This window comes from Elaeis guineensis, chromosome 1 (assembly GCF_000442705.2).
Source record: "Elaeis guineensis isolate ETL-2024a chromosome 1, EG11, whole genome shotgun sequence".
NCBI classification, from domain to species: domain Eukaryota; kingdom Viridiplantae; phylum Streptophyta; class Magnoliopsida; order Arecales; family Arecaceae; genus Elaeis; species Elaeis guineensis.
Window position 1 is genome coordinate 52,251,652 of NC_025993.2, and position 10,289 is coordinate 52,261,940.

The 10,289-nt window shown below is 38.0% G+C and overlaps 1 non-coding gene across 1 annotated transcript; it reads right to left on the bottom strand.

Annotated features, from left to right (window-relative positions):
* Positions 1–2,293: 2,293 nt before the first annotated feature.
* On the bottom strand, positions 2,294–2,399 carry LOC140855119 (small nucleolar RNA R71). The gene has a single exon (XR_012138149.1). It is a non-coding gene; the product is annotated as a small nucleolar RNA R71 (small nucleolar RNA).
* Between the last annotated feature and the right edge of the window lie 7,890 nt (positions 2,400–10,289).

Sequence of the window (10,289 nt, forward strand, 5' to 3'; positions counted from 1 at the left end):
TCAGTGACTTGCAAGCAACTCACTGTGCTTTGGTACTGGACTAACTGAATTTCTAATTCAGGGACGGAAGGCTTCTGGGCACAGTCAAGTACTTGCGAAGTCAGACTGTGATCGAGATGGGATTGACCACTCCAAGAGTTGGAGAAGAATGAGTCGCTGTATTTCAATTTAGCAAAACCTTGGCCAGGGTAATCCATCAGATGGATTTGATATTTTGAAATATAATGTGGACAACCTGATCAGAGTTGACAGTTGAGCTCTGGGGTGTCCTATGATCATTTTTGTCAAGGGGATGAATTATATGAAAACTATATCCGCATGGGTTCTAAGGATGTTGTTCTACACATTCGACCTATCCGGACGTCGGGTACCATTGCTAGATGGTCACTTCGATTGGTATAGAAATTTGTTTCTATGCTACCGGCTTAGGTTCGGACCTATGAGGTCACACACATTAGAGTTCATGATCTGATCAGATGGTTGATCAACGATTAAGAATCATTATAGGGTTAAATAATCAATACAATTGACATTTAACCCAGTGCAAGTGTTGCAGGAGGATCGATTAGCAATTTGATTGCTAATTGGCTTAATTTGATTAAGCCAATGGGCTGAGATTAAGTCTAATTAAATATAATTTAATTAGATTTGGTTTGGGCTTGATTGGATCAAGTCCAATTGGTTTATTGGATAAGCCAAGTGCAAGGAAAGACTAGTCCTAGTTCAACTAGGACTTGGGTCAATCTAATTTCTAATTTGATTAGAAAATTAAATCAGATTTAAATCTAATTTAATCTAATTAAATTAGGTTCTTAATTAGGTTAAGACCTATTTTAATTGGGTTGATCTAATTTTGATTTGATTTGATTTGGGAAACCAAATTAAAACAAGTTATGAGACAGAATCCTAGTAGGACTAGGATTCCACCTTGCGCCACATAAACCTTCTCCACGCCCTCTCTCTTATTCAACGCCAATCTCCACTTATTTTGTGTGACAAAAGCCCTCTCCCAGATCTCTCCCATGTTCACAAAAGGTCTCCTCTCTTCTTTCTTACATGGAAGGTGATTTGGATCAAATCTAAAAGGAATAAGTTTGGATTTCGAATTCTATGAGATAGAGTTTTAGAAATCCAAAACTCTTTCAATTTTGCACCGAATTTATCCAAATTTTTTTTGGAATTTTCATGGCTTTTAGGGTTTACATTGTATACCCTTTTCTGGTAATCCATGCATGAAAATATGGAGGAGGTGCTCAAGAGTTGGGCGTCCCTTAACTTGCCATGTTTGGATAAGCCTTGACTAGGTGTTTGACCTAGACAAGGACTCTATCATATCTCTCTATATAAGATGAGTTTCTTCGTGAAATTTTAAAGGAGAGATAGATATTTGAGAGGCCTTTCTGCCATCCAAAAATTAGAGAGAAATACCTTTGGGTCATGGAGATATAAAAGATGCAAGTTTGGGTGTCTAGAGAGAAAAACGTGAAGAAGAAGAGGGTCTTCTTCTTGGGTTTTTGTTTTCATATCTTTCCTCCCTCCATCTTGAGTTTTCTGAGAGTGTCTCAGATCTGAAACTCCTCCTTCTACTTTTCATCTTTGGAAGAGTCCAAATCAAGAAGAAGGAGACACCTGATCAACCATCAAAGAAGGATCAGCGCAGTACTAGCATACTGTGCTGATTTCCTGAAGCAGGACTTCTGATCGAGATTCGTGGGCTCGTGTGGATGACTCCTAGAGGCCGGACGCGTGTGCGGCTTGCAACATCATCCTTAAGCCTGGATCAGTGAGGTTAGAGCATCTAACTTGCAAGGTAATAGATCTGATCTATTATTTAATACCTACATTAGATGTAGCTAGTATAGAAACATGTTGATATGATCAACATGTAGTTCATACTATATTTATATATATTTTAATTTTTGATTTAATGCTATGTAATAATCATGTAATAGGATCTTAGATCTAAGAATTTTCTGATCTTAGAAAATAAATTTTGATTTATTTTAGTCTTCCGCTGTATGATCTTGAAAAAGTTTCAAGATCTAACCCTGAAACCCTAGATCTGGTCCCTACATGAGGACCCTTATAAACATCTTGAAGAATTTCTTGAGATATGCTCAACTGTCAAAATTCACAACTTCTCCGATGATGCTCTTAGGTTAAAATTATTCCCTTTTTCACTTAAGGACAAAGCCAAATACTGGCTACATACTTTGGATTCCATGACTATATCAACCTGGGACCAGCTGCAAGGAGAGTTTCTCAAGAAATATTTTTCCATAGAAAAACTAATCAAATAAGGAAAGCCATAACTAGTTTTTCCCAATTAGATGGAGAAATGTTTCATGAAACATGGGAGAGATTAAAGGACCTTATTAGAAAATGTCCCCACCATGCTGTACCCAAGTGGCAGTTAATCCAATGTTTTTATGATGGACTCTCTGAAAGACATCGACAAATGGTCGATGCATCATGCGGTGGGACATTCATGCTGAAAAGTGAGGATGAGGCATGGCAACTGTTTGAAATTTTAAGTGAAAATTCATTACATTATATGTCTGCCTCTATTAGAGATAAACCCACGTTAAACCCAAAAAGAGGTGGAATATATGAAGTAGAAAATACCATAGATATCCATCAAAAGGTAGATGAACTGTCCCAAAAATTAGATCGTCTTTTAAATACTGGACAATCCCCGATTCCACCTAATCCAATCCAAGAAGTTTGTGCATTGTGTGCAAGTCCGAACCATTTTATTAGTGAATGCCCAGCCGCACCTCAATTTTCTGAGTTTGTGCACGAGCAGGTTCAGCAAGCTCAAGTCCAACAAGCTCGCAGATCAGGAAACGATCCATATTCGAACACTTATAACCCCGGCTGGAGAAACCATCCAAATTTTTTCTGGAGACCACAACCAGTGGTTGGTCCTGCCACACCTCGACCTCAATATCAAGACCCAACATATAGGCATGGACCATACCATCAATTTCAAAATATTTCTCAACCGTCTACTACTGGTCACAGCTCAGCTTTTGAGGAAAAAGTCCTAAAAGCACTAGAATGATTAGAAGTCAACACTCAGACCCTTAACTCCCACACACAATCCATTGCTAAGCTAGAGACCCAAATAGGTCAACTAGCAACTGCATTCAGTAGGAGGGAAGGAGAAAAATTACCTAGCCAACCCGAGAGCAACCCAAGAGGGCAATTTGTGATTGAGAGTTCTAATACCCTAGAAGCTTTTTCTGAACATGCCAAATCAATCATGGCTCTGAGAAGTGGGAAGGTCATTGAACACACTAGTAAAACCAATGAGACCGACTCTAAACCTCTAACCGAATCCAAATCACCCAAGAACAAGGAGGACTTGAAAATAGAGAAGGAACCAACTGCACCGGAATCATCTTACTTGCCTAAAGCCCCATTTTTGGATGCCCTGAAAGCCCCTATTCCTGCAGATAAGAAGGGAGGAAAACTTGATGAGATGTTGAAATTATTTAAGCAAGTCCAAATTAATCTTCCCCTTCTAGATGCAATCAAACAGGTCCCTGCTTATGCCAAATTTTTGAAGGATTTGTGCATCCAAAAACGTAAATCTAGATCACAAATCTCAAAGAAAGTACGTCTCACTGAACAGGCTAGTTCTGTCTTCCAGCATGCCACTCCTCTAAAGCTTAAGGACCCAGGAGCCCCCATCATTTCCTGTGTTATAGGAGATTATCACATTGAGAAAGCTCTTCTGGATTTAGGGGCAAGTGTGAATCTTTTACCTAGTTCGGTGTATGAACTTTTTGGATTTGGAGAACTGAAACCCACATCAGTCACACTGCAGTTAGCCAACAGATCAATTCAGGAACCACGTGGAATGCTTGAGGATGTCTTGGTCAAGGTAGATGAGTTTTACTTTCTAGTTGATTTTCTGGTTCTCGATATGGAATTAAGTGGCAACCCCAGACAAATTCTCATTATCTTAGGATGACCCTTCCTAGCTATGGCAAATGCATGCATTAATTGTAGGACAGGAGTCATGGACGTATCGTTTGGGAATAAGAAACTAAGACTGAATGTGTTTGGTGCTTCCCAAGGACCATCAATGGATAGTTGCTTCGAAGTAGATACACTAGAAGATATTATAGAAGATGCAACACCCATAATTCTAGCACCAGACCTCTTAGATACTTGCTTGGCTCACTTTGGAGTGTGTGACTTTGAGAAATATATGAAAGAAGTTAACATCTTATTAGATACACCACACGATAAAACCACTCCTCCATGGACAATCAAGTATGAGCCATTGCCCACATTAGCCAGTACACCAATAGTCCCATCTTTAGAATCACCACCTACGTTAGAATTGAAACCTCTTCCTGCTATGCTTAAGTATGTATTTCTAGGACTCAATGACACCCTCCCGGCAATCATTGCATCAGACTTGACCCCTAATCAGGAAGCACAATTGGTTGGTATTCTGAAGGAACACAAAGAGGCTATCGGTTGGTCCATTGCCGATTTAAAAGGAATTGACCCCTCCATTTGCATGCACCATATTCATTTTGAGGAACATGCCAAACCCCATCGAGATATGCAGAGGAGATTGAACCCAAACATGCGTGAAGTAGTAAAGAAAGAGGTGGTAAAGTAGTTAGATGCTGGAATCATCTACCCCATATCTGATAGTAAATGGGTCAGTCCCACTCAAGAGTATCTAAGAAATCTGGTATTACTGTGGTGGAGAACGAAGAAGGTGAACTACTTCCAACTCGCATATCATCTGGATGGCGAGTATGCATAGATTATAGAAAACTGAATGTCGTTACTAGGAAGGATCATTTTCCATTGCCCTTCATCGACCAAATCCTAGAACAGTTAGCAAGACAAAGTTTCTACTATTTTCTTGATGGTTATTCAGGGTACAATCAACTACTTGTATTTTTGGATGATCAAGAAAAGACTACCTTCACTTGCCCCTATGGCACCTTCACTTTTCGACGTATGCCATTCGGGCTTTGCAATGCACCTGCTACATTTCAACGGTGCATACTGGCCATTTTTTTGGATATGGTGGACAAATATCTTGAAGTTTTTATGGATGATTTTTCTGTGTTTGGAACCACCTTTGAGGATTGTCTCCATAATCTTTCCAAAGTTCTTAAACGGTGTATGGAGATAAATCTTATCCTAAGTTGGAAAAAGAGCCATTTCATGGTGCGGAAAAGAATTGTATTAGGACATATTATTTCTGATAAAGGGATCGAGGTAGATAAAGCCAAAGTTGAGGTTATTTCAAAACTACCACCCCCTACTTCGGTCCGACAAATACGATCTTTCTTAGGTCATGCCGGATTTTATAGATGCTTCATCAAAGACTTTAGCAAGATTTCAAGACCCTTGTGCTATCTGTTGGCCAAGGATACACCATTTGTCTTTGATGAAGACTGTTTGAAAGTGTTCAACACATTACGAATAGCTCTGACAACAACACCCATAATAAAACCCCCTGACTGGTCTATTCCATTTGAGATTATGTGTGATGCCTCTGACTTTGCAATAGGTGTCGTCTTAGGCCAAAAAATCAATAAGGAGCCACATGTGATCTATTATGCTAGCAAGACTCTTTCCGATGCCCAATTAAACTACACCACAACAGAAAAAGAGCTACTAGCAGTAGTGTTCGCCCTTGAAAAATTTTGATCATATCTGTTAGGGTCTAAGGTTCTAGTTTACTCTGATCATGCGGCTCTGAAACATCTCCTCTCAAAGAAAGATACTAAACCGCGTTTGATCAGATGGATCCTTCTTTTACAAAAATTTGATCTGAAAATCCGAGATAAGAAGGGTTCTGAGAATGTGGTAGCTGATCACATCTCTAGGATCTTAGTCGAACACACGATAGGCATAGATGAGGTCAAAAAAAAATTTCCTGACGAACAACTTTTCGCAATCTCCTCTAGCCGTCCTCCATGGTTTGCCCATATTGTCAATTACTTGTCAACAGGATAAGTACCTTCTCACTGGACAAAACAAGAAAAGGATCGATTTTTCTCGCAAATTAAATATTATTTCTGGGAAGACCCTGAACTATTCAAATACTATCCTGATCAAGTTATTCGCCGTTGTGTCTCCGAGAGTGAATTCCTAAGCATTCTCACTTTTTTCCATTCTTCGGCATGTGGGAGACATTTTAGTGGAAGAAAAACTGCAGCAAAAGTACTGCAGAGTGGGTTTTATTGGCAAACACTTTTCAAGGATGCACATGAATTTGGCCGAAGTTGTCTGCGATGTCAGCAAACAGGAAATTTATCCAAGAAGGATATGATGCCACTGACCCCCATTTTAGTAGTAAAAATCTTCGATGTTTGGGGGATTGATTTCATGGGACCTTTTCCAGCCTCATTTGGATTTGAATATATTTTGGTGGCAGTTGATTACGTATCAAAATGGGTGGAGGCAGTAGCTACACGGACTAATGATAATAAAATTGTAATTAGTTTTATCCAACAAAACATCATTAGTCGATTTGGCTTCTCAAGGGTGATCATTAGTGATGGGGGGACTCATTTTACGAATAAACATTTTGAAGCACTTATGAAAAAATATAATATTTCACACAAAGTGGCCACACCATATCACCCCCAAACTAATGGTCAGGTAGAGGTGTCAAATAGGGAGATTAAACATATCCTAGAAAAGATGGTTAGGCCCGATAGAAAGGATTGGTCTCTTCGCTTAGATGATGCATTATGGGCTTACCGTACTGCTTTTAAAACACCCATAGGAATGTCTCCCTATCGACTTATATTCGGAAAAGCTTGTCATTTGCCGGTGGAATTAGAACATCGTGCATTTTGGGCCATAAGGTAATTTAACTTTGATATGAAAAATACAGGTTCCAATAGGAGACTCCAATTAAATGAACTTGAAGAGCTACGCAATGAAGCGTATGAGAGTGTCAAACTTTATAAGGCGCGAAATAAAGCATACCATGATAAATTTATTACACAAAAAACGTTCGAGCCCAATCAAAAAGTTTGGCTCTTCAATTCTAGATTGCGTCTGTTTCCTGAAAAACTTCGCTCACGTTGGGACGGACCTTTCATTGTAACTCAGGTATTTTCTCATGGAGCTATAGAACTCAAAAATCCTAAACAGGAGAACACTTTTAAAGTGAATGGTCAGCGATTGAAACCTTACATAGATGGAATTAGTGATGGAGAATTAATTGAATCTGTTGATTTAGTGGATCCAAAACTGCCATAATACTCAATCCAGTCTGACTGAAGATGTAAAACTTAGCGCTTGTTGGGAATCGAACAGGAATCGAACACCCTTAGCGATTAGAAATCGAACACCCTTAGCGATTAGATCATCTTCTAACCTAATCGGGTCAAATCAAATTAAATTAAATTCAATTAGATTTGATCCAAACCTCAATGCTCAATCAAATTAAGCTAATTAATAATTTAATTACTAATTAATCTTCCTATAATTCACCAATAATTAATGAATTGATTTATTATAATTTTTGCACAGGATTAATCATCAATCGAATTGACTGTTTTATCCTAGAATGATTCTTATGTTGCAATGATAGGTTTGGGGCATGCATGTGTATTTTAAAATTTTATTTTTTAAATATTATAGTAGAATATAAGATTAAAATACTTTTAATTTAAATCATGCATGCATAAAAATATAAAACCATATGGATCTAGTTCATGTGCTGAAATTGACATATGTTGAAATTCAGATTGTGATCAATCGCATATCTATTTCGCAATGTTTTTCTTCAAATTTGAATTTGAAAAAAAAAAATTTCTTCTAGCCATACAAGTGTCTGACCTCTATGAGTATCCACTTAGAATCAACCTGGAACAGCCCTCTTTAAGTTTAATTTTTTTCTCTAAAAAAATTCAGCCTGTTGAATCTGAACGAAGTCCGGATCGCAATCAACTCTTGATCTCTTTCCTTGATCTTCTTCTTCTCTTATTCTCTTGCCTTTCTCCCTTACTTTGTGCTAGTACTAAACACTAGGAACTAGTAGCAAAAGAGGATGCCCAATAGCATTGGTGTGGAGGAGAAGTGGGATGCCCAACAATGGAGGACATGTGGGACATCCCAAGAAGAAGAGAGGGGAGGAGAAAGGGAGAAGAAGAAAGGGCATGGGGGCTCTCTTTGGTAGGCATGGGGTGCTGGTTAGATTGCCTAGGGACCTTAGAGGAGATCCCTTTAAATAGGCATAAGGATTGAATCATATTCAATCTCATAATACAAGTCCTACTTGCATTAGGTTTGCTAATAACTTAAGTTATTCAACTTACATTAGGAATCCTTTTAAGTGCCAACTCTTAGAGCCCTTGCACCCACTATTTCACACTCTCTTTTTCACCCAAGGGATGTCCTATATGAAATCAAAATGCCCTCTAATCATGGGATACGTCCAACTTGATTAAATCAAAGTGGCGCCCAAGAATAACTATCAAAAAAATTAGTTAGAAACTTGCATCCTTAATTCATTTGATCCAAAATCTTCGACACCCAACAATTGTAGTCCAATAAATCTAATTTATTTAGATTATTAGTAGATAATTAAGTTTAAATTATCTTATCAAATAAGAAATCCAAACGAAAAGAAAAAATTAGGTCCAATCATGTGCTAGCAAGGTTACCTTGAATCCAATAGGATTTCTCTAAACCCAATTGACACTTCATAAGCTCAATTGCTAATTCCAGACCTAATCCCTTTGTTGTGTGATCCCATAGGTTCAATTCTATCTGGTAGTGAGATATATAATGATCTTTATCAAAATATCATTGAAACTCTTTTCAATAGTCGGAACAATTCCACTCTAACTTATCAAGGATTGTCGATCCAGAACAATCCTAGTGAACTCTCACAATCCATCAGTGATATCTTACAGTATGTAGTGGCAACCAAGTAGAATTGAAATGAACCTTTAGGTATAGTTGATGTGTGATTCAGTCCCTCTATTGTGAGTTTTGACTACATGGTAGGTCATGGATAAATTGTTAAATTTCAACATCAGTTATATGATAGATTCAATTAGCTCAAATCTAATTGTGACTTCTATGGAAACTTTTTTTTATCAATTACATTGTTGTGGCTACAGACTCTCAGATTTAGTCTCTCAAATCTTATAGGACTACTCCTCTCTATTAAAATTGATAGATCCCATCTTGATGTGCATCCTACTCCTACAGTGAACCAACTATCACCAACATCTACTATAAGGGCTCATTGAGACCTATGTTTATATATCAATTAAACTCCAGTAGCCTCACTGCGAGCAGTAGTACCATCTCAGGTCAAAGAACTTGTCACACAACTACAGTATCGAGACAATCACTGACGAATGAATAGATATCCAAATGATCTCTCGTATGGTCACGCTCAGTACTAGTTGTTCTCTAATAACTATCCACGCTCATCATCCAGCATCTCTGCACTATAGACTAGAGACCCATCTGTCCCGAAGAAAACGATCTGTGCGTCAGTCTATCTGGATCGATCACCATCCTCATGATGATTTTATGATTGAAAATATTTAAGAATTAAATATATATCTCTAATTTTTAATACCTTGAGAATATGTATCAAAAATTAATTCCATGGATGATTCAAAGACACATCACATTTGAATAAAAAATAAACTTGCCCTTTTATTGATCATATCAATGTATTAAGTATAAAATTGTATCCTAGATTTATTACAATGTGTCAGCCATATTGGCTTCTAAGATATATATCTAATAATCTTCCACTTGGACTAAAGTCAATTGGCCACAAATCTAAGTCCCATCTTCTCAAGGTGGACTTTCATTTTCGGTTGGCTCAATTGCTTTGTCAGCAAATCTGTCACATTGTCCGTGGAGTCTACTCTTCGCACCTTGATATATTTCTTTTCGAGATAATCGCATATGATATGATATCATCGCTCGATGTACTTTAATTTTTGATGAGATCTTGGCTCCTTAGCAAGTGCTATGGCTCTATTGTTGTCACAGTAAAGTGGTAGGGCATCCGATGTCATAACCCCAAGTTCTGCGATGAACTTCTTGAACTAGAAGCCTTCTTTCGCAGCATCGAAGCAGTGACATACTCAGCCTTTATGATCGAATCCACTATGATGGGTTGCTTGCAACTCTTTCAGCTAACTGTACCATTATTGCAAATGAACACAAATCATGATGTAGACTTTCTATCATCAAGATCAGAAGTCTGAGTCAGTATATTCCTCGACACGCAACTCAAAATCTCCTCCAAAGATCAA